Raw genomic sequence first — 24,238 nt, forward strand, 5'->3', positions numbered from 1 at the left:
TTAAAATCCAGATTTGGTAGGGGACACAAATGAAAAATACAAATGAGGAAACACGCATGGCCCGTAACAAGGCCAGTTGAAGTGAGAGATGAGTAGACGGAATGTCATTCAGAACTCCTTGAAGTTTCCCAGACAGCTCTAAGTTCCTGGTCTTTAAAAGCTGACAAAGCAGTCAGAAGTCTCCACAAACAAAAGTACTAAGCTGTGCAAGTCTTCAGGACAGCAAGTGACCTGGGAAAGATGGAGTAGAAGAGATCACTGAAGTCCCCTTTGACCAGGGACTCTACACAGAACATTCCAGGTCAAAGTGCAGACAGGCAGGGATAGAAACAGCACCACGCCCCCCTCTGCATGACTTACTTGCTGACACACTGGTGACAGGCACAGGTCACAAAGTCTGACCATCTGTGCTGGATTCCTGCCCCTGAGTCCCAGCTGCTGGGTCTCGAGAAAGCTCTGTGCATCTCTGATCCTCAGCTTCTTTATAGGAAGCAGGAACCATAGCAGTTTATACCTCAGGTGGACGGTGTCAAAAGTCAAGAAGTTAATCATTGTGCACATGCTAAGAAGACAGTTGGTAGATGACAAATGTTACCTATCACCAATGCTACTGGCATTTCTACCCAGCAGAGCACCACATGTTTTGAAAATCTCAACTCATTTATTTGTTACATACTTCCTTTGTTAGGTGAGAAACTTGTAGAAACTACATTTTAAGGAAGACTCTGTCCCAAGGGGGACGAGTACATGCCACAGACCACATTTGGAGGTCAAAGAACAACTTTGCTTTTCTTTTCACCTTTACATGGATCCTGAGCATCACAATCAGGCCACCAGGCTTGCACAGCAAGCATCTTTGCCCATTCAGCCATCTGGTCAACCCTGGAGAGACTATATTTGGTTTGTCTCTATATTCACAGAAGCTAGCCTAAGTGCATACCCAGAACAGGGCCTGGGGGCAACTCTCTCTCCAGGTGGCAACAGAGGGACCACCAGCAACTGTCTACAACCTCTTTATTGCCAGTTAATAGCTCCGCACTGCCATTCTTGGGTTTCCTTTACCTTCCTTCCTAGTCTAGCTCCTGTGCGCTGAGGATGCTCACTGACCAGCTGTGCTCTCCGCTCCCTCCCCTGGAAGGCTTCTTGCTCTCCATAGGAGCAATGCTGTCAAATAAATGAAGGGTTTTTTAATTAAACACCTCCTGCATCTGGGCCAAAGAGATGGCTCAGCAGTAAGAGCACTGGCTGCTCTTGTAGAGGACCGAGTTCAGTTCCCAGCACCACATGGTAACTCATAATTGCCTGTAGCTACATTTCCAGGGGATCTGATGCTCTCTTCTGGACCCTGCAGGCACCTGCACACATGTGGCACACATAACCCCACACAGGTAGACACATACACACTCAAAGAAAAATCAGTCAATGGAAGATGGAGGAGAGGCTGAATTTCTAGATCACTGGCCTCACACACATTTAGGAGATGCAACCAACTCTACAAAAGACAAAAATGGGCAAGATATCAGCCAGAGTGTGGAGCTTCAGACCTAAAGAAACCCTGCAAATATATTTGGATTATCAGATGAGACCACACTTTGAAGCTCAGAAATTGAGAAATGGCCGGGCAGAAGGAAGTGCAATGAGCAGGGTCTCTCTCTCCCTACTGGTAGACATTATCATTTTCCACCAAGGCTAGAAATGGAGAAATATAACGACCCAGACCCTGAGAACTGGAAAGATACGAAACCACAAACTGTTAGACTTTAAAGATGAAGCAAAGAAGGTCAGAGGCCAGTTCTCCTGTGACAACACGCCTTCTGGCCTGAGCCATGGCCCTGGTCTCCACAAGAGTAGGGATCATTGGGAGATCATTAACTAAGTGCCCAGGAACAGAAGGAAACTAGGATTTCCAAAGAATTCCCTCTGCTCATCCCCTCCGCTGCCCTACCCCAGTCATCACTGATGCAAGAAGTCAAGGCTATACCCTCAGTTCTGAAGTGTAGAAGCTCTTTGCTGAAAAAAACAAAAAACAAAAAACAATAAAAAAAACAATGGTAGATGAGAATCCACAACACAGAAGTGGATAAGGGGATCTGGAGAGAGTACACTCAAAGGGCAGCCTGGGAATGATTTGTTTACAGGCCAAAGTCTCATGAAGCATGCCAGCCCGCCTTCACAGTCTCCGCTGTGTGGTGAAAGCTTTGTCCCACAGTTGGAGCCCAGAAGGAACACAGAGTTGTCTGGGCTTGGATCTGCAGCAAACAAGATCAAGAAGAACAATAAACACAGAACATTAGGCCCCAGTAATATGTAAGCATGATTATAATGAGTAGAATTGGCTTCATTACAGGTCTCGCACTGGTAAGCCTACATGATACATGGTCAAAATTCTTTGGGTACCAAGAAAGTAATTTTAAATAGATTTACAAGGCCCAAAAGATGGCTCAGGGAATAAAGGCACTTGCCACCAGGTCTGACCTGAGTTCCCTGGTCATGGTAGAGAGAAAGAACAACTCTGGAAGGTTGTCTGTCCTCTGATCTCTACATTACATGTGATAGATAAGTAAATAAATATAATAAAAATTTAAATAGATACATTTATTCCTAGGAAAACTATTTTTAGGGCACCCACATTTATCTGGGAATGATACATTTATAAAGAGAATCTGGTGGGAGGCTTCCTACACCTCATACTTTATTATATTAACTTCCTTATGCTAATTGGCATAGGATTGACGAAGAATACAATATTGACAGGATCATGAAGAGACCAGCACCCCCAGTGGGAGCTTTCCTAGGTAGCCCTATTTGGCTCAAAGGATAGGGTGGAAGTGGAAATAGGCAGAAACAGACATTAAATCTTCCCATACTAATAATGAAAAAGAGCACTGGGCATCCCGCACTACAGGGGCAGAGGCAGGCAGATCTCTGAGTTCAAGTCTAGCCTGGTCTCCAGAGTGAGTTCCAAGACAGCCAGGACTACACAGAGAAGCCCTGTGTCTAAAATAATAATAATAATAATAATAATAATAATAATAATAATAATAACAACATATAATAGAAAAGACCATTGTACCTTCACCATCCTACACAGAATACTTAAGCCTAGCTCCTCAGTTGACCACTTTGCTTGCCTTGTGACAAGTAAAGATGTTCTATTTTATAATAGAAATCCATCTTGGTACCTACCCATTAGCCATTGATCTCTGACTCCAGTCCCTAAAAGATAGGTTCCCAGTGACCCAAAAATGTACAGCTGTGACTATCTACTTGTCAGATGTGACTACTTGCCTACACAGATAACCAAAGATTGTCTTGAGTTGCCTCCAGCACTCAACTTGGCAGAAAAGATCAATTTTTGCTTGCTCAAGTAGATGTTGAAGGTCTTCTGGTTTTCCCTTTAAAAACCCTCCCCTCACCCCCCTCCTCATGGCAATCTCTAGTTTGGCTCAGAGACTGTTCATCCTGCTAGCAACCTATGAATAAATCTTCAATTATAATCAGACTGAGTCTATGGTCTTTTCCCAGGAATCACAAACTCCATAACATTTGGAGGCCCTGGTGAAATCCCTGAGGGATTCCAGACTCAGGGCTAGGGGTCTGGGACAGGACCTAGGGGAGCAAGTCCAAGGTGGACATAATAGGTGCAGAAGAGCCCAGACTGAAACCGCCCTAATTTTTAAAATGAACATAAGAAATGCTGACCAACATTCTTTTGAAACCTGGATCAATGAGCTGTTCTGTACTGCTTTGGTGTACTGATATTTAGAGAGACAAGAAGTGAGATCAGATGCAAGCATAGACTCAGTCTCCAGGGCAAGAGGGAAGTCCTGCTGTCCTTATAAATGACAGTCGCCACCATATGTGTGAGTTCATCTGATCTTCCCTGATTATGTTGCTGCCTATCTTTTTCAGTTGTTCTCTGCTGTCTGTGAGATTTGCGTTTTCAAGCTTTGTTGCGGAGATGGGACTTGAACTGAGCACAGCCAAATCACCCAAGCCGCACATCACATTTTCGGGATTTCCAAGAGGCACATTGCTCCTGGCTGCCTCTATGCTAGCTACCCCCTGTAGCTTGCCCCTTCTAAGTCGCTCCATCACTGTCCCTCTCAGAGGCTTGGTTAATGCATAAACAAAATATGCTACATCCAAACAATGTAGTAGAGCTAGGTGTAATAGTAACCCTAGCGCTTGAGGAATTGAGGCAGGAGCATTGGAGGTCATCCTCCTAATTAGCATTGAAGGTCATCCTTAACCTCAAAGTGACTTGCAGGCCAACCTTAGCTACATGAGTGGGAGGAGGAGCTAAAGCAAAAGGACGGAGAATTTGAAGCCAGTCTGAGGAACATGTATAATGAGTTCAAAGCCATTATGGTCCATATACTCCACTTCAAGACAGAAGAACTTTAAAACACAATAGTGTGTGAAATAATCCAATCACAAAGACCACATCTTACCTGGTCCCATTTATATGAAAAACCAGAAATAAGCACATTTTTTAATGAGGTCTGGTTATTTGGTGTGTGTATATGTGTCCATTTGTTCACAGGTACACATTTTTGTTGTTCATTTGTTTTTGAGACAATGTCTTATGTAGCCCAAACTGGATTCAGAACTCCTTATGGAGCTGAAAACAACCTTGTATGTCATATCTTCATGCCTCTGGAACAATGGGCCTGTGCCACAGCACCCAGTGTTTAAAAGAGACAGAGTCTTAGCACAGAAAGTAGGTTAGTAACTCCAGGAGCTTCTGGAGATCAGGATGGGTGAAGAACAATGAGGAGCATTGAGGTTTCTTGTAGAGGGAACACAAGTGTTCTAAAATCAATTGTGATGACAGTTGCACAGCCCTAGACATAACATCTTCAAGTCACACATTTCCAGTGAGTAAATCTATGGGAGATGAACTATATCTCAATAAAACTCATGAAAGAAAAGACGATCTGAAAGTCTATATAAGGGCTGTGCCAGCTTGTTGGAGTTTAAATTTAGCTGTTGTCTTCATTAGGGTTTCTACTGCTATGAAGAGACACCATGGCCACAAGGTGTCTTATACAGAGGAACATTTAATTGACTTTATCAGTAGTTGCGTCAATAGTATAATGGTGTGACATGATGGCATGAAGGCAGACACGCTGATGAGAACGAGAACAAGCTGAAAGTGCTGCATCTTGACCTGCAGGCCACAGGAAGTGTCACACTGAGCAAAGATTAACAATAGGAGACCTCACACTGACACGCTTCCTCCAACAAGGCAACACTCCCTAACAGCGTCATTCCCTATGAGTTTACAGGGGCCAATTACACTCAAACCACCACATTCCACTGCCTGTCCTCCCCATAAGTCCCATAAGCTTGTAACAATATCATACTGCAAAATGCGTTTAGTCTAATTTCAAGTCTATCATGGTCTCAACAATGTTAAAAAGTTCAAAGTTCAAAGTCTCTAATGAGATTCATGAAGTCTCTTAACTGTAATCATCTGTAAAAAACACGTACTTCCAACATACAATAGCACGAGATATACATTACTGTTCCAATATGTAGGGAAGGGAGCATTGTAAAGAAATACTGGACCAAAGCAAGACAAAAACCAGCTGAGCAAACTCCATATTCTGTATCTCCATATTTTGTGTTACACTGCTCGTCAGATCTCCAACTCTTTTCAGCTTTGTTGACTGCAGCACACTTCTTTCTCTTGGGCAGGCTCCACTCCCTGTTAACTCTTTGTGGCAGGTATCCAGTGACTCTGGCATCTCTAACATCTTGGGGTCTCTGAGTTAATCCAGGCTTCTCCTTCACAGCTTCACACAATGGCCTCTCTGGGCCTCCATTCATGGACAGCCCTGACACATGTTTGGCCTCAGTGATTTTCCTTAGTCGAATAGGCAAACTCCATAGCCCCTTTCTTCTATCCTTAACTTCAGAACCACGTGGCTGATGATGCCAAGTTCTTTTGCTTACCGTGGCTGGAACATGACCCTTTGTTCAATTATATTTTCACCAACTTTTTGTTTTTGATGGTTTCCATCACTGCCTAAGTTTGGTTGTTCTAAAACTTAATCTGTAGATCACGATGGCCTCAAACCCAGAGAGCAACCTGTCTCTGCCTCCCAAGTGCTGAGATTAAAGTCATGCACCAGTAAACCCTGCTCTAAGCGTTTCTTCAATTTCTTTTCACATGCTGGAAACTTAGATGGGTGGGATCCTGTCCTGAGGTCACCACTCCCTTTATTCCAATGTCTTAGTCTGTTTGTCTCCTTGGACACAGGGCTTTGCTCCACTCCACCTCCTGGTGCTCCTTTTCTCCCCAAATTGTACATTGTATATTTTTACTTTGCCAGCTAGCTCCTTTTCATTAAAAACAGTCATTAGAGTTAACACTAATAACCACACAGCAGAGTCAATACTAGGCTGGAATTTCCTCTGCCAATGGAATTAATCCAAACCTCTTCACTTTAGCCTCCAGCAGACTTTTAGAAAAGACAAGAGCAGAAAACAAAACAAAACAAGAAAACAAAAAAAAAAAAAAAAAGCTATATGCTTCACCAAAATATCACAGAGAATGATCTCTAGGCACATATTTGATGGGGGATGTCCTTCTGTATCTGTGAATATGTTTCTCTTATTGGTTGATAAATAAAGTTTTGGCCAATGGACAGGCAGGCTTTAGCCAGGCGGGAAATCCAAACAGGGATAGAGAAAGGTGATAGGCAGAGTCGGGGAGATGCCATGTAGCTGCTAAGGAAGCAGAGGCACAGGCATCACCGGTAAAGCCAAGACCATATAGAGATACACAGATTAATAGAAATGGGTTAATAATTAAGAGAGAGCTAGCCAGTATGAAACCTGAGCCATCAGCCAAACAGTTTATAATTAATATAAGCCTCTGTGTGTTTACTTGGCACTAAACAGCTTCCACAAGATAAATCTCAGGGTCGTGGATTCAGGCCCCATGTTGGGTGCCACTTGTGGACAGAAATTTCTGTCCCACTGGGTCCCCAACCCCACCTTCCGTGACTCAACCACAATTGCTGTCCTTTTCCACCTCTATGTGCCCATGCTCGCCCTACATAAACCACCACCCTGGCTTGACTTGTAGCTTCTCTGGTTCCTGTTCAGAGGTAGTCATTTTGTGTCTGGGCTTAATACTTCCCTCAAGTGAGAGATTACCGTGGAGTGTGATTCTGTGATAACTGTAGCACTCCCGAAAAGCCTGGGTACTCTTCCGTTGCTTCCGGGACTCAGATAGACGCTCCTGCTGCCGTGCTCCCTCTCAGGGTCAGAGCCGCAATGGGACCCTGACCTTTACCTCCAGTCTACCCAAGACAGGTTCACCTCCTGGCTCAGCAATCACTTGACAGCGCATCCACCACTGGCAATTGTTTAAGTCAACTTCTCACACGTATAAAGACACTCCTGAGTCCAAGGAGCGTTAGGCACTCTTCTGGTACTCTTGGAGGCAGAGGTAACCCCAGCCATGGTCTTTAAGGCTACAGCTGGCCTTCTTCACCGACCCTAATCCCAACCCTTTTCCTTGGGGGAGACCTTGTTCGTGAGCTTGGTCTTTTCACCTCTGGCTTTACTCAAAAGCCCTGGTAGCAGGCATCAAATCTCCTTGAGCTATCTGCCTCACTCCTGCTAAGTGTGGTAATAACCCCACTAAGTTGGTCTTCTATCAGCCCTCCCAGAGCCTTGGGGACACCTCAGTTATAAGCTGTACAAACTTTCTCTCTTACCTGTGGGAACATGCCCATATCTTCTGATTCCCCTTTGGGATATCTCTTAGAGAACCTCCAGCCCCTCCACCTAGAACCCAACAGAGAAGCTCCTAAATTTATTTGCTTTTGCAATCAAATTTGGCCTCAGTACTCCTTAGATAACAATTCAAATGGCCACCTCACAGCACCCTAGTACCAATGTTATTCGGGGTCTTTACAACACTGTGACAGGGGAAATGGAAAGATATTCCGTGTGCACAGGCTTTCTCTTACCTCTGCTCTAAGAACTAATTCTGCGCTGGCTGCTTGTGAAAGCCCAGACCTCCAACAGATTCTTCCTCTCCCACTTTCAACCCAGCTCTCAAACCTCCTCCCTACTGGCCTCAACCCACAGCCTCCTCCCATCACTACACCCATTGCTGTCACTTAGCCCTTCATCCTCCTCATCCTGTACCACTCCAGGCCGCTCCTCTCCACCCGCCCTACCCCCTGTCCTTCCCTTACTTGGAAGTGGCCATAGCCATTGGCCTAGTCAGGGTTCACATGCCTTTCTCTCTGAGTGAGCAACACCCCACCCCCAAAAAAAAAGACTGGAGTCCCACAATGCCAACTCCTCTGCCTTCTTCAAAGAGTTCAAATATATCACCCAATGTCACCCAGTCTTACAAACTTACCTTCCATTCATGACATCTATATGATTCTTTTCAACAACCTTTTCCCTGAGAAATTTGGGTGAGTCTGGGAATAGGCTAGAGCACATACAGATGCCATCCACCAAATTAACACTGTCCACCTGACTGGGGCTGAGGTGGCTCCCTACCAGGATCCCCAGGTAGGGGAAGTATCTAGTTAGAGATCAATTTACCAACTGCCTCCTGGCTGGTCTTGGTAAGGCTGCCCTTAAAGCAGTAAACTATGAAGAAATCTGAGAGATCATCCAAGAACATGAAAATTGTTCTCAATTCCTGGACTGTCTTACAAAGGCCCTCTTACAATATACCAGTTTGGATCCCAAGACCCCAGATGGAAAACAATTCCTCATGAGCTACTTATTTTCCCTGAGTTTCCCTGATATTAGGGCCAAACTTAAACATTTAGAGAGGAGACCATTAACTCCACAAGCAAGAAGTGCTGGCACTGGCCTTCAAAATATACCATGGGAAAGATGAAAGAGCCCAAAAAACAAAAATACCAAATGCTGGCTAAGGTCTTCCTTCTTCCTCTCAAGCCTCCCAGGGGCTAACCTTCTTGGCTTCCTCTTTTGTTATACCTTGCCCCTCAAACCAACTCCCATCTTCTATCCTTCTGGTTCGTCTTATACCTCCTGCTTCAGCACCTAACTTCAGGCCACAGACTCTTCTGCTGACTTTGAGTATCAGTTCATCCAAGACCCCCAACAGGCAGAGCATCCTTACTCTTCAGGGATGACGAGTAATGCCTGAACCACTCTGATCCCAGATGGTGGGTACCAACTTTACTCCAATGACATCCAATGTCCCTAGACAACAGGAAGCAACTTAATGTGTATGCTGTCCACTGTCCCATTCCCACCAGCCTTATTTTTTGACCTTCCTCTTCTAATTATAAACAAAAAGGGAGGAATGTTGGACAAATGGAAAGTTACTAAGACCTTGGCTTTTTCTTACCTCCAGAACTGTTTCATAGAGTTTCCCCAACCCTACCTTCCATGACAACCACAATTGCTGTACTTTTCCACCTCTATGTGCTACTGCATCCCAGCTCAACTCACTGCTGTCTCTGGTTCCCACTCAGAGGCAGCCATTTTGTGTCTTGACTTAATAATTCTAGAAAGATCTTGTAGTATGGTATGACAGTGGTAACTCTAGCACTTCTGAAAAGCCTGGGTTTCCTCTCAGGTACCAAGGCCAGTGTTGTGGGAGATTTTGATCCCAAGATTGACCAATAAAGTTATACCTTGAATCATGGGGAAGAGCCAGCAGCTACCTGACTAGAATTAGCCATAGAGAAGCCAGCAACTTGGATAAAGAAAACCCACAGGAAGGAAAGGGCAGGGACTGGAATTTGAGTTTGCTCTTGGTTCTGGTCTACACACTCAATTCAACATCATCAAAAATTTGTACAATACTCTTCATAGAATAAAACAAAAAACAAAACAAATATAGTCCTGGGGTTCACAGAGAACCCAAGAGATCCTAAATAGCTAAAGCAATCCTAAGCACACAGGAATCGCATTACTTGATCTCAAACAGTGCAATAGAGCCAGAGTAACAAAAAGCACTGGCATTGGCACAGAGACACAAACCAAATAAAAACAATAGCTACAGCTGCCTCATTCCCGAAAAAGGTGTCAAAAACAGACATCAGACAGGGCAAGGTAGCACACATCTTTAATCTTAGCACTCAGGAGGCAGAGGCAGGTGGGTTTGTTACAACCAAGTCTCAAGAACCCCCAAAGACCACCAAGGAGTATGAAGCCTTTATTCAAGCTCCAGCTTTGACCTTCCATCTGTTCAGATTGGGGTAGGGTTTTTGTCACAGCTGGGGTGAGGGAGTTTCCATCTTTTAAGACACTTGACTGGTTGACATTTGCCTAGGGGTGTCTTGGTGAAATGGGATAGGGATAGATGTCCCTAGGCTTAGGGGCATTTGGTGATCATGTATCTATAATGGTTGGAACGTTAGGTATTGTTCCTCTGAATGCTGATTGACCTGTTCCTGGGTGGGGTCAGTTTGTGGTCTTTCTTGGAACTGAATGTTGTCTTAGAGTAAACTGAAACTCGGGCCTACCTCTCTGACCAGTTTCCACTGAGCCTATCATGGCAGCAGTGTAGCTAAGCTGCCATGGGCCTTACATACCCCCATACACACACACACAGTGTACCAGTGATAGGACTCAATCATGGGTCCTATCTGTCCGGGAGTTCAAGGGGATGATATTATGATCTAAGAAACATTAGCTGAATGCTGTTGACCTCCTCTCAGACGAAGGCAATTAATCTATGGATGAGGCAAGGACCAAAGGTAAGAAAAAGAAGCAAGATTATTAGGGGTCCTGCCAGGGTTAAAAGCAAACTAGTTAACCAGGGAGGCCAGCTGAACAAGTTTTCCTATCATCCAGTTTCCATATGTTCTTTATCTCTGATCTGCTTTCTCAGCAAAGTACTGGAATCTTTAATTACCCCCAAATGATTTATGTAAAATCAGCATTCATCCCCTAGGGTGGCAAATAGGCCTCCATGTTGCATAAAGAGGAGGTTCCAGGACCCTACCATCAGTATTGTTTTAATTTCTTAACAGATAGTGAAGAGGGCTCCAGGGTCTCCATTTATCTGGGTACCCCATGTCTTACCAGTAGTCCATCACATAGCCTGTTTTCCTTTATCAGCGAATGTGATCCTAAAAGGTTTGCATGTTGCCCTTCTGTAATCCTTGAAGCCACCCACGAAGTTTGGGCTTCAAGAGATGGAGTTCAGGTCATCCTGATGGGGTCCACCAAATTCGTCTGTGGGAAAACATAGAAATGACTAATTCTAAGGAGGTGTCAGTTCCATGTGACCAGAAGGAGCTCCTGCAATCGAACTCTAGAGGGGGAAAGCATGTCCCGGAGGGGCTCTTGGATGACTGTTGCTTGAGAGTTTCTCTGGTGGGGGTGTCAGTGACAGTCCAGGTGAGCCTACAGGTCGATGTGGGTTAGAGCAAGGTGCAGGAGAGCAAAGTGTGAGCAGTAGCAGCAAAAACAGTACCTTCATTTTGACAAGGGCACATGGCAGAGCTTGAGTTTGACCGGGTTGTCCTGATGTTCAATCTTCTGGTTTGGAGAACCTCTTTCCCAGCGTGCCCAGTGCTGGGATCCTCTATCTCTGGGTCTGCTGGTCTGGCATGGGAGTGGTGGATCCAGGTGACAATGCTGTCAACATTTAGGGCTGTGGGTGTGGTCAGGATCTCAGTGTAAGCCCCTTTCCAGGTTCCAGGGTCTCTCTCCAGTGTCTTCACAAAGGCCAGTCTCCAGCCAGAACTTGTGTGGGGTGGGCATTGGGGCTGCTTCATAAGTGGTCTTCATAAGGGGCATAGCTTCCTGTAGGACAGGGCTACAGCCTCAAAGGAAGCAACCAGGTTAACATGGTCAAATTCTGCAATCAGTCCAGATCTTAAGTTGGGCAAAATTGGAGGGGGTCTACTAAACATGATTTCAAAGGGAGTTCGCCCCAAAGTATTGGGTGAGTTTCATACCATATAGAGAGCAAAGCGGAGGGGAACAACCCAGTCGCTTCCAGTTTCCATGGCTAATTTAGTAAGGATCTCTTCTAGGGTTCTGTTCATTCGTTCCACCTAACCTGAACTCTGGAGACAGCAAGCACACGGCCACTTATAATTCGCACCCAATGCTCTAACCAGGAGATGTGTTGCCTGAGAGACAAAACCTGTCTGTCTTCTGAGCTGTCAGAACTCAGGAGAGTGAGGATGCTGTAGCTCGGAATGATGTCTCCCAGCAGTTTCTTAGTCACAGTCTGAGTGGTCTCATGTGTGGTGGGGAAAGCTTCTGCACAACCAGAGAATGTATCTACAAACACTAGAAGGTATTTGTAACTGTACTTGCCAGGGTTGACCTCCATAAAGTCCCGGTGGGTTCCTGGTTTTGCCCCCTAAGTCTGGTTCCTGGATTCTTAGGTTAGCTGTTGATCGTGGTAAGGCAGCGAGTCAGACATTTTTCAGCTATCTGTTCAATCTTGTGCATGAGATCAAAGATTTTTAAATGAGCTTGCCTCATGAAGTCCTCCATTTTTCTGGCTCCCGGGTGGGCGGTGTGACGAATGTGGCACAGGAGGGCATGTGTGAATTTTTTCTCGGCAGGATAGGTCTCCCCCTGTCTGTTACCCACCAGTTCCTGAGCTTCTGGGCTATTGGTAGTAGCCTGTGCATCATGTACAGATCTTCAGGGTTGTAGGCTGGGAGCTCAGGCAGATCAGGAGCTCCCTGGGTCTAGCAGAGTGAGTGCCAGGACCTCAGCAGCCTGCTCAGCCACTCTTTGGCTGATTTATTAGCTCTCCAGTTTCTCCTGCCCATTGGTGTGTCGGCCTTTTGATGTCCCAGACAGTGGTCTGTAGCCATAAGGCTACCAGTGAGTCTGAAATCTCCTGTTTGCTTTGGTAGTCTTTCTCTCAGTGGTGAGGAGCCCGCTCCTGATAGATGATAGCTCCGTGAATGTGGGCTGTGGCGAAGGTATAACAGCTGCCCATGTAGACATCCAGCTTCCTCCCCTTTGCCATCTCTAGTGCCGTGGTTAAAGCTATGCATTCAAGCCAGGTGGTGGTGGCAAACGCCTTTAATCCCAGCACTCAGGAGGCAGAGGCAGGAGGGTCTCTGTAAATTCAAGGCCAGCCTGGTTTACAGAGTGAGTTCCTGGACTGCTCCAAAGCTACTGCTGGGAGGGCCATCACCCAGTTTCCTCAGTCACACCACAGTCCCCACATACCTTTTGCCGTCCCACATGAATCCCATCCATATGCCAGGTGATCTCTGCATCTCACAGGGGCTGATTGCATAGGTCCTTTCTCAGCCAGTGTACCTGGCTTAGGATTCCTGCACAATCATGTAGTGGAGTGTCCAGGTCTAGGCCAGGGAGCAGGGATGTGGGGTTCAAGGCACACTCGGAAGGAAATAGATATGGGGGGGGGGGTTAAGGAGGAGGCTCTGATAGTGATTCATGTGAGCCTTGCTCAACCATCAGTCAGGTGGTTGTTTGAGCACTCCTTCGATGGCTCCTTGTTAGAGGAGCTCCTGTCCCATGAGTAGCTTGTTGGCATCCTTGACCAGCAAGATAGTGTCCACAAGGGCCCTTAAGCAATGGGACCAACCAGCTGCCACTGGGTCTAGTCTTTTGGATAGATAGGCCACTGGCCTATTCCAAGGTCCTAGGGTTTGAGTTAAGACTCCTTTGGCTATGCTTTCCTTTCATCCATGTGGAGATGGAAGGGTTTGATAATGTATGGCAGCCCAAGTACGGGTGCCGAGAGGAGGGCCTTTTTGGTTTTATTGAAAGCCTTATTATCTTCAGTCTCAGTCCAGAGGAAGGACTAGCTTTTTTATGGCCTCATATAATGGCTTAGCCAGTTCAGCAAAGCTGGGGATCCAGAGGCGGCAGAAGCATGCAGACCCAAGGAATCCTCTAATTTCCTCCAGGTGGTTGGAGTGGATGTCTTGAACATGGTCTTCTTACAGGCTTCTGCGAGCCACCGCTGCCTGGCTTTGAGCATATATCCCAAATAAGTTACTTGTGTCTGGTGTCTGGCAGATTTGAGCCTTTTCAGCTGACGCCCAATGCCACAAGGTCTCCAGGGTTAGAAGACCACCAGTGCTCGCCTTGCTATCAGGAGACGGTCCACATAATGCAAGAGGGTGACCCATGGGTGTCCCCACCGGTATCCCCTAGGCCCTCATGTAGGGGTTCGTCAAGATAGCTGAGGGATTTTTGAACCCCGGGCACAGTGTGGTCCAGGTCAGCTGTCCACTGTGCCCCTTTTCATCGTCACGCCATTCAAAGGCAAACAAGGGCTGATTTGGGGAGGCCAGGAGCAGGCTAAAGAAAGCATCTTTGAGGTCTAGCACTGTGTACCAGGTGGGGTGAATGAGCTCAGAAGGGTGTGCATTGGGCACTGTGGGATAAATGTCCACTACCCCATGGTTGACTTCCCAAAGGTCCTGCACAGGCTGGTAATCGTTCAAATTGAGCTTCTTAACTGGGAGGAGGGGGTGTTCCAAGTGGACTGGCAGGGGATCAGAGTCCCTTGTTCCATGAGGCATTCTATATGAGGGGTGGTCCCCTCCTTCACTTCCCGTGACGTAGGGGATTGCCGAACCCAAGCTGGGATGGCATCAGGCTTGAGCTCAACAAGCACAAGGGCTCGGTGTATAGCTAGGCCCATTCCCCCAGTCTCTGTGAAGGTCTCAGGATACTGAGCCAGCCATGTGGCCATGTCCTTGGTGGTGGGTGTTAGCCCTTAATGCAGCCTCAAGCTGGAGGGTGAGGACCTGGATTGGCTGTCCTTTTTTAATGTGTTTTGTTCTCTATGGCCATGGCTCTCATCTGTTTATCCTCTGAGGTGTCTCTGTTGTTGTAGACCTCCTCTGCCACTGCTAGCAACTCCTGGATACTCTTATCTGTAAGTCTGTCTGTGCTCTGTAATTTATGTCTAATGTCTAATGCTGCCTGGTTGACAAATTCCATAACAACAGATGACTTATTTTCTAGGGCCCAAGATGCTTGGGAGAGAAAGCACAGAAAGCCTCCATGATCTGCTCTAAAAAGGCAGATGGAGATTCAGATTTTTCCTGCTCTACATTACTGACTTTAGCCAAATTGGAGGGCCATTGAGTGTCCAGAGGCCTCCCATTAGATCCTGGCAGTAGACCTGGGGTCTCCCCTCACCTTCTGCATGATTGAAATCCAGTTCAGTCATCTCAAGGGCAATGGCTGGTCTACCGAGGCCCCAGGACCAATTTCCAGGCCTCAGTAAGAATTCTCTCTTTCTCTTCCGTAGTGAATAAAATCTGCAGGAGCTGCTGGCATTTGTCCCCGGTTGGCTGGTGAGTGAAAAGAAGATGACAGAATCTAAACGGTTAATGAGTCCCTTTGGCTGTTCTGAGGACCCTGGGGTCTACAGCTCCCCACTGTAACGACCACTAGTGGCAAAGGCTGCTCCTGCACCTGCTCATTGCCCCTTCACCCTGTGGGCCAACTGCCCTTAGCACCGTAGGACGACCGAGTCCACCACCCAGGGCAGGTCGCGGTCGGTCTCTTTCCCTGGAGTGTGCCAGACTACCCAGGTTCCCTTGCACCCTTTGTGGCCGCCTTGGACACAGGATTGGTTGGGGGAGGGGCTGGCAAGGGGGAGGTGAAAAAGGAGCGTGCTCGGTACTCTCTTGGGAGTTTGGGGCAGAGGGTTTGCTATCTTCCTGCCTCTTGCCCTTCTGACGGATGAGTACTATCTTGTTCCTCAGCCCTGAAGAAACATAAGGCTCTAACCAAATGGGAGGGTCCTCCATGAGGTCCTGCCAGGTGGCTACATAAGTCATCTGGCAGTGTCCTAGTTTTCCAAAGATGATGTCCTTGGTCCTAAAGACCACATAAGGGTCAAAGGTCCCCTCTGGCGCCCATCCAGTTACAAAGGCTGGCCACTTACAGAAAATCATGTTTACCTTTCTTAGTCTCAAAACCTATAATCCTGGCCTTAAAGTCCTGAAAATGGAACAAGGGACTGCTCTGAGTCTCTCCCATAATGTCAGTCTTGTAAATCAGAATGAGAACAGACATCTCAACAACACACAAAACAATGAACAGCCCTTCTGGCACCCAGAGGCAACACTGAAATTGAGACCTCAGAAGCAACCCGCTTCATCTCTACAATAATACTAATGGGATCAAACCCCATTCAGAAGAGTCCTTGGACGCTTCCCTGGCCCCCTGCCTGTGGTCTTCCAGAGCGTGCTCCAAGACCCAATGCAGGCACTTACAGACTTACAGACTAGGGTCTGTTTATAACACAGAGAAAGATGGAGACGAAGAAAAAGTACAACAGACTCACTGGCTGCCCAAAGACTCTATGGTCAGTGGTCCTGGTGATCCTGGGGGATCCCGGACAAGCCCCCAAATGCTACACCCAAGTCACAAGATTCCCCCAAGACCACCAAGAAGTCAGGATCTGTATGCAAAGGCAAAGAGCCTTTACTCAAGCTCCAGTTTGAACCCTCCATCTGTTCTGACATTGCGGTTTGAATGGAGAGCCTTGAGCCTGGTTAAGGTAGGGTTTTTATCATAGCAAAGGTTTGGGGTTAGAGGGTCTCCATCTTTTAGGACACTTGGTTGGCTGAAATTTGCCTAGGGGTTTCTTGGTGAAAGGGGATAAATGTCTGCTGGGCTTAGGAACATCTGGTGATCATAATGGTTAGAACTTTACATATTTTTCCTCTGAATGGTTGGTCCATTCTTGAGTGGTGTCTAAGGTGTCCAGGACTTGAGTGTTGTCTAAGAGTAAACCAATATTCAGGCTTGTCTCTCTGACTGGTTTCCATTGAGCCTGTCATGGCAGCAGGGTAGCCAAACTGCCTTGAACCTTGCAGATTCTCTGTGAGTTCAATGTCAGCCTGATCTACACAGAAAGTTCTAGGCCAGCCAGAGCTACATTATATAGAAACCTTGCCTCAAAATCATAACAAGGACAACAAACATACATCGGGAGAAAACCCCTCCCATAAATGGTGTTCTGCATAGTCACATGGGCGAGAGGAAACTAGATCCACACCTCTCACCCTGCACAGGAGCCAATTCAAAGTGAAGCACAGACTTTGATGCAAGACCTGAAACTCTGAAACTAAGAAAATACAGGAAAACGATTCAAGACGAGGCATCTGGGGCTGGAGACTCTCAGTAGATAGAGAGCTTGCAGCCTAGGTTCAGGCATCAAAGCTGCACCTATATTAATACTATTGATTCATCTCATGTTGTAAACAAAACACATTGATCAGAACTGGATCTTTCAAAGCCATGTAAGCAACTGCAAGCCTATAAACCTCCAGTGGAGATGTGTAAGTTGTCATCCATTGCCCTTCTTTCCACTTGTATAGTTCTAATAGGGAGGGGAAACTTTTGCTCTATTTTCTGTTTGTTTCACTTGGTTGGTTTAGTTTTGGGGTTTGAAATAGTGTCTCATCTACATAGCACAGGCTAACTTGGAACTGCAGATCCTGCTGCCTCAGCCTCCTGAGTACTGGGATTGCAGCCTCTCTTCTCTCCTAGGCCCTGGGCTCTCCCAGGCTGCTGCTATGCAGTGTTCCTCTGTACTGTGCAGGGGAGGCTATGGCTTCACCGGTGGGAGCAGGAACAATGCATCATAGCAGTAAACACACAAGGTCTGGAATCAGGAAAAAGTCCACTATCATCACAGTTCAGAGGCAGACAGACAGGAGCAGCTCTCAGCCAGGGAAGAGTCAGCTGGGGTCTTCAACTGATTACATAAGACCTACTCATATGAGGAAAAGCAAGCGACATTTAAATGTTAATTTCATCCAAAACTACCCTCACAGAAACACCCAGAATAAATATGTCATCAAATATCTGGACACTCCACTCCATACCCAGTCACACAGGTACTTAAAACAATCATTACACTAAGTTAGTAGTTCAGCAAAGCAATTCTTTCAACACTTGCATGACCCTGATCAAAAAGGTACATGATGCTCATAGCCAAACTACAAACAATTCCCTCCTTCTAGTGCAGATAAGAACAATGCCCATATATAACAGAGCTAGCATTAAGTGCCATCAGGGAGTCCAGAACTTGATCTGTTTACAGCAGGAAGAGGCTTTTGTATTCCAAAGGACTTCATGAAAAGGGCAGGGTTGGGGCTGCCGAGGTGGCTTGATGGGTATGAGCACTGGCTGCTCCTGCAGAAGACCTGGGTTCAGTTCCCAGCCCCACATGAAGACTCACAACCATCCACAACTGATCTGACACCCTCATCAGGCCTCTGTGGGCACCAAGCTCTGTTCAGGGAGGACATACCTACCTGCACTCAGACAGAACACCCATACTCATCAAATAAAAAAAAAATCTCAAAGAAAGAAAAAGAACAGTATTCTAGAAGGCCCTGTAAGATTAACAATGACATTGTCATAGGGGATGCATGTTTTCTCCCCCTTTACTGAAAATAGATTTTTTTTGGCCTCACATAATATTTTGATTAAGGTTTTCCTCTCTATCTACTCCTCCCAGGTCCTCCCTTGTCCAGGCAGCGAGATACCTCTGTCAATTCTAGAGTTTATATATTATTCTTCTGACGTCTTTGATGGAGCTGAAGACAGATACTATACTTTTCCTTAGTTATGATAAAAAATAAATTACATATAAAACTTTAGACTCACAAAGATAGCCTAGATGACAGAATATTTTCTTTAAATCTTGCCAAATGTTAATGGACTAAATATTGTTAACTATAGTTCTTACTTGATAACTGTTTTATTATATATAATTTTACTATATTAAAGTTAAAACCTTTATTTTTATTTGGACACAAAAAGAGGAAATGTTGGGTGATGTTCTTCTGTATATATGTTTCCTTTATTGGTTGATGACTAAAACAGTTTGGCCAATAGAGGCAGGAAGACAGCCATGACTGGGAGACAAGGAGAATTCTGGGAAAGGTAAGCAGAGAGAGATCACAAGAAGACGCCATGTAGCCAAGAAAGGAGTCACAGGTCTGGACCCTTCTCTGGTAAGATAAGACCTTGTGGAAATGCTTAGATTAATAGAAATGGGTTAATAATTAAGAGAGAGCTAGCCAGTAAGAAGTCCTAGCCATCTGCCAACAATTTTATAATTAATATAGTGTCCGTGTGTTTATTTGGGGATGAAGAGCAGTGGAACAAGAAACTCCAGCAAAAAAAAAAAAAAAAAAAAAAAACATGGCACCAGCAAGAAACTAGTCAACAAAACACCAAATAACCCTATTAAAAAGTGGGGCACAGAACTGAAGAGAGAATTCTCAATAGAGGAAATCAAAAAGGCTGAAAGACACTTAAGAAAGTGCTCAACATCCTTAGCTATCAGGGAAATACAAATCAAACAACTTTGAGATACCATCTTACTCCTGCCAGAATGGCTAAAACACATCCATGCAAATTTCATTATTCCGTTGTTGTTTTTTTTTTTTTTTTCTACCGACTAGTATTCCATTTTGTAAATGTGCCACATCTTCTTTATCCATTCTTCAGTTGAGGGGCATGTAGGTTACTTCCAGGTTCTTGCTATTACAAATAATGCTGCTGTGAACATAGTTGAACAGATGTCTTTGTTGCATGGATGTGGATCATTTGGGTATATGCCTAAGAGGGGGATTGCTGGGTCCTCTGATAAACTGATTCCCATTTTCCTGAGGAACCACCATACTGATCTCCAAAATGGCTGTACAAGTTTGCACTCCCATCAGCATAAGTTGTCATTGGTGTTTCTAATTTTTCTTTATGGCTGAATACGGTTCCATTGTGTGTATGCAACAGTTTCTCTATCCATTCATCTGCTGAGGAGCATGTAGGCTGTTTCCATTTCCTGCCTCCTGTGAATGGTACAGCACCTGCGTCTCTGCTGACTTGAGTCTTTCAGGCAGGTGGCTAAGAGTGGGTTAGCTCTGCTGTAACATAGCTCTAATTTTAGGGTTTTGAGAAACTTTCATACTGATTTACATAGTGGATGTGTCAGTTTACACTCCCATGAGCAGTGCACATGAGGATTCCCTTTTCCACATCCTCACCAGCATCTGCTGTCCTTAGTTTTGTTGACGACGGCCATTCTGACTCTCACAGCAGTTTTATTGTGCATTCACCCCCATGGCTGATGGCTAATGGTGTTGAGCACTTTTTCAGGTATTATTTTGGCATTTTTATATTTTCTTTCTGAGAATTGTTTATTTAAGTATTCAGCTTGTTTATTGATAGGACAAAGTTTTGGTGTGTTTAGTCAATCTCTCTGTCTTTCTGTCTGATGAGTTGACATCATTTATACTTGCTCTTTAATCAACTGTAGCTCAGGCTGGCCTCAAGTTCACTACGTCAAGGATGAGCTCAAACGTCTGATCCTCTTGCCTCCATCTTTAATGTGCTGGAAGTACAGATGTGCACCAACCGTGTTCAACTTCACAGGGTCCTGGGGATCTAACTCAGAGGTTCCTTCATGCTAAGCAAGAACCGTAACAAGTGAGCTGCATTGCTGGGGCCCACAGTTCTTTAAATGTGTCAGGTCCTTGTGTGATGTTGGCAAACAATTTCCCTCTTTCTCTGAGTCATTCCTTTACTCAGCATCGCTGATGCTGTTTTATTTCATGAAGTCCCCTTTGCCAATTTGTTTTGGATTTTATAAATATATTATTTAAACTTTCTCCCAATATTATTATTATTATTATGATTACTATGTACAGGTATTTTGCCTGTATGTGTGTTTATCTATACACCATGTGTATGCAGTCTTGAAGGCCAGAAGTGAGTGCTGGATCCCCTGGAACTGGAGTTACAGATGATGTAAGTGGCCATGTGGGTGCTGGGGCCTGAAGAGAAGACAGTGTTCTTTTTTTTTTTTTTTTTTTTTTTAAGGTTTCTTTTAAAATTATTTTTTATTATTTTACATATGGATCCCAGTTCCCTCTCCCTCCCTCCCTTCCTCTCTTCCTGCCATGCCCCCAACCACCCTCCCATCCCACCACCACCCCCAAACAACAGGGGGGGGGTGCCTTTCAGGAGGGATCATCAAAATCTGTCCAGTCATTTGGAGTAGGGACTAGGCCTCCCTCCTGCCTCTAGGTTAAGGGAGTATCCCTCCATGGGGAATGTGACCCCAAAGTCCTTTCTTGCACCAGGGATACATCCTGGTTCCACTGTCAGAGGTCCCTTAGACTGCCCAGGCCTTCTGACTGAGACCCATGTTCAGGGGGTCTGAGTTGGTACAATGCTGGTTTCCCAGCTATCAGTCTGGCGTCCATTAGCTCCCCCTTGTTCAGGTCAGCTGTCTCTGTGGGTTTCTGTAGGCTGGTCTTGACCCCATTTTCTTATCACTCCTCCCTCTCTGCATCTGGATTCCAGGAGTTCGGCTCAGTGTTTAGCTGTTGGGTGTCTGCTTCTGTTTCCATCAGCTACTAGATGAGAGCTCTATGATGGCATGTAAGGTAGTCATCAATCTCATCAGGGACGGGCATTTAAGGTAGTCTTTCCACTGTTGTTCAGATTGTTTGTTGGGGTCTTCCTTGTAGGTCTCTGGACATTTCTCTAGAGTTAATTTTCTCTTCAAACCTATAATGGCTTTTTTTGGTATCTCTCTCTTTTTTTCTCTCATCTATTCTTCCTCTGACTCAATCTTCCTAGTCCCCCATGCTTTCCTCTCCTCCCCTTCCCTTTCTCCTAGCTCCCTCTCCACTCACTGCCCCCCCACTCCCCATATGCTCTGGAGATCTTGTCCCTTTCCCCTTCTGTAAGGGACCTTGTATGAATCTCTTAGAATCCTCCTTGTATCCTAGTTTCTCTGGCAGTGTGAATTATAGCCTGGTGATCCTTTGCTCTAGGTCTAAAATCTATATATGAGCAAGAACATACCATGTTCCTCTTTTTGTGACTGGGTTACATAAGTGATCTGAAAAACTCTACCAGGGAACTCCTACAGCTGATAAACACCTTCAGCAAAATGGCATCCAAGATTAACTTAAAAAAAAAAATAATCAGTAGCCCTACTATATACAGACAATAAAGGGGATGAGAAAGAAATCAGAAAAACATCACCCTTCACAATAGCCACAAACCACATAAAATATCTTGGGGTAACACTAAACAAACAAGTGAAAGATTTCTCTAAGAACTTTGAGTCTTTAAAGAAAGAAATTAAAGAAGATATCAGATAATGGAAAGACCTCCCATGCTCTTGGATAGGTAGGATCAACATAGTAAAAATGGCAATCTTGCCAAAAACAATCTACAGATTCAATGAAATCCCCCATCAAAATCCCAGCACAATTCTTCACAGACCTTAAAAGAACAATACTCAGCTTTATATGGAAAACCAAAAAACCCAGGATAGCCAAAACAACCTTGTACAATAAAAGAACTTCCGGAGGTAGTTCACCATCCCTGACTTCAAGCTCTAATATAGAGCTATAGTCTTAAAAAAACAGCTTGGTATTGGCACAAAAATAGACAGGTAGACCAATGGAATCAAATTGAAAATACTTACATTAACCCACACATCTACAGACACCTGATTTTTGACAAAACAGCTAAAAGTATACAATGGGAGGAGGAAAGCATCTTCAACAAATGGTGCTGGCACAACTGGATGATGGTGTGTAGAAGACTGCAGATAGACCCGTGTCTATAGCCATGCACAAAACTCAAGTCCAAATGGATCAAAGACCTCAACATAAATCCAGCCACACAGAACCTCTTAGAAGAGAAAGTGGGAGATACCGTTGAACAAATTGGTACAGGAGACCGTTTCCTGAACATAACTCCAGTAGCACAGACACTGAGATCAACAATTAATAAATGGGACCTCCTCAAACTTAGAAGCTTCCATAAGGCAAAGGACCTAGATGCCCCTCACTTGAAGAATGGATGGAGAAAATGTAGTACATTTACACAAGGAATACTACTCAGCTGAAAAATAACAATGGAATCTTGAAATTCGCAGGCAAATGGATGGCACTAGAAGAAATCATCCTGAGTGAGGTAACCTAGTCACAAAAAGACAAACACACTATGTACTCACTCATATATAGATTTTAGACATAGAGCAAAGGATTACCAGCCTATAATCCACACCACTAGAAAAGCTAGACAACAAGGAGGACTCTAAGAGAGACATACATGGTCCCCAGAGAAGGGGAAAGGGACAAGATGTCCCGAGCAAATTGGGAACGTTGGGGGAGTAGAGAGGGAATTAGGAGAAAGAGAAGGGGAGAAGGGGAGGGAAGAGGTGTGCATGAAGAAGCAGGAAGATTGAGTCAGGGAAAGAATAGAGGAGAGCAAGAAAAGAGATACCATAATAGTGGGAGACATTATAGGTTTAAAGAGAAATCTGGCACTAGGGAAATGTCCAGAAACCTACAAGGAAGACCCCAACTATCAATTTAAGCAATAGTGGAAAGGCTGCCTTAAATGCCCTTCCCTGATAATAATATTGGGGACTACCTTATATGCTGTCCTAGAGCCTTCATCTAGTAGCTGATGGAAGCAGAAGCAAACACCCCCAGCTAAACACTGAGCCAACTCCTGGAATCCAGTTGCAGAGAGAGAGAGAGGAGTGATAAGCAAAGGGATCGAGACCAGGGTGGAGAAACCCACAGAATCAGCTGACCTGGATGAGGGGGAGTTCATGCATCCCAGTCTGATAGCTGGGAAACCAGCAGAGGACTGACCCAGACGCCCTGAATGTGGGTGGTAGGAAGACTGGGCAGTCTATAGGTCCTCTGGTAGTGGATCAATATTTGTCCCTAGTGCACTAATGGACTTTGGGAGCCCATCCCACATAGAGGGATACTCCCTCAGCCTAGACATAAGGGGAAGGGCCTGGGCCCTGCTCCAAATAATATGACAGACTTTGAGGACTCCCCCATGGAAGCAGAAAGGGGATGGGATGGGGGTTGGGGGGGCAGGGGAGGACAGGAGAGTGAGGGAACTGGGATTGACCACGTAAAACAAGCTTGTTTCAAATCTAAATTTAAGAAAGCATTAAAAAAATAAAACAAGCAAAGCCCATGGTTTAGAGAATTCCAGAGAACATCTTCAATATGTACCACACTGTAGTCCCGCCATCTTAGAAAAGAAGCCTGAGAAATCACAAACGTAGAGGTGCAGTTTAGACTGTGTCCTTCAGGATGAACTCGTCAAATTAAGCTATAGTTTGGGGAGGGGGAATCAAGAAAGCCAAAATATGTCTGTGTCTCCAGTGGTGAGGGGAAAAAAACCAATGTTTCCTGCTTTACAACTTTCCATACTAAACAGCCTGGGA

Source organism: Phodopus roborovskii, unplaced genomic scaffold (assembly GCF_943737965.1).
Source record: "Phodopus roborovskii unplaced genomic scaffold, PHOROB, whole genome shotgun sequence".
NCBI lineage: Eukaryota > Metazoa > Chordata > Mammalia > Rodentia > Cricetidae > Phodopus > Phodopus roborovskii.